At 50.9% G+C, this 1,407-nt stretch overlaps 1 protein-coding gene across 3 annotated transcripts in view; it reads left to right on the top strand.

Moving 5' to 3' along the window:
• The window catches only part of INSR (insulin receptor), a 169,629-nt gene that overhangs the window by 132,343 nt on the left and 35,879 nt on the right, over window positions 1-1,407 (top strand). The window lies entirely within an intron of this gene.

The following is a 1,407-nucleotide window of genomic DNA, read 5'->3' as shown; positions in this document are numbered from 1 at the left end:
TTTGTTTGTTTTAGTAGAGACAGGGTTTCACCGTGTTAGCCAGGATGTCTCGATCTCCTGACCTTGTGATCCACCCCCGTGGGCCTCCCAAAGTGCTGGGATTACAGGCATGAGCCACCACGCCCGGCCAGTTGTTCCTTTTTTTTGAGACAGAGTCTCGCTCTGTCACCCAGGCTGCAGTGCAGTGGCGTGATCTTGGCTCACTGCAACCTCTGCCTCCCGGGTTCAAACGATTCTCCTGCTTCAGCCTCCTGAGTAGCTGGGATTACAGGCACCCACCGCCACACCCGGCTAACTTTTGTATTTTGAGTAGAGACGGGGTTTCGCCATGTTGGCTAGGATGAACCTCCTGACTTCAAGTGATCCGCCCGCCTCAGCCTCCCAAAGTGCTGGGATTACAGGAGTGAGCCACCGCGCCTGTCAGTTTCTATTAGGTTAGTGCAAAAGTAATTGTGTTTTTTTTTGTCATTACCTTTAATGGCAAAAGCTGCAATTACTTATGCATTAACATAATAAAACATGTTGACATGCCCTTCTCAGATGACACTCTAGGCACAGATATTTTATGTATTTATTTTTTTGAGATGGAGTCTGGCTCTGTCACCCAGGCTGGAGTGCAGTGGCGCCATCTCGGCTTACTGCAACCTTCACCTCCCAGGTTCAAGCGATTCTCCTGCCTTGTCCTCCTGGGTAGCTGGGATTACAGGCATGCACCACTACACCTGGCTAATTTTTGTATTTTTAGTAGAGACGGGGTTTTACCACATTGACCAGGCTGGTCTCGAACTCCTGACGTCAGGTGGTCTGCCTACCTCGGCCTCCCAAGGTGCTGGGATTACAGGTGTGATCTGCCCGGCCTGTTTTTATTGGTTATTTTACTTTATTTTTAGTAGAGACAAGGTTTCACCACATTGCCCAGGCTGGTCTTGAACTCCTGGGCTCAAGTGATCCTCACACCTCGGCCTCCAAAAGTGCCAGGATTACAGGTGTGAGCCACTGTGTTCGGCTATATTTTTAATCTTTGAGACAGGGTTCTACTCTGTCACCCAGGCTGAAGTGTAGGGGCGCAATCGCAGCTCACTGCAGCCTCGGCCTCCTGGGCTCAAGCAATCCTCTCACCTCAGCCACCCAAGTAGCTGGGACCACAGGCGTGAACCATAGTGTCTGGCTTTTTTCCAAAGCGGAACTTGAATCTAGGCTGTGTCTCAGCTCAGCCTCTCTGAGAAGGTGATCCCTCTTCACTGTATGTGTGTGTGTGTGTGGGGAGGTGTGGTGTGGTTGTGGTGTGTGGCCTGGGTGTTTGTCGTATGTGTGTGATTTGTGTGGTGTGTGTGTGTGATTTGCATGGTGTGTGTGTGGCATGGGTGTGTGGTGTGTGTGGTGTGTGGTGTGGGTGTGTCATGTGTG

This window comes from Colobus angolensis, unplaced genomic scaffold (assembly GCF_000951035.1).
Source record: "Colobus angolensis palliatus isolate OR3802 unplaced genomic scaffold, Cang.pa_1.0 Scaffold22, whole genome shotgun sequence".
Lineage (NCBI taxonomy): Eukaryota > Metazoa > Chordata > Mammalia > Primates > Cercopithecidae > Colobus > Colobus angolensis.
The sequence above is the reverse complement of the archived record's forward strand: the minus strand, read 5'-3'. Positions and strand labels throughout refer to the sequence as shown.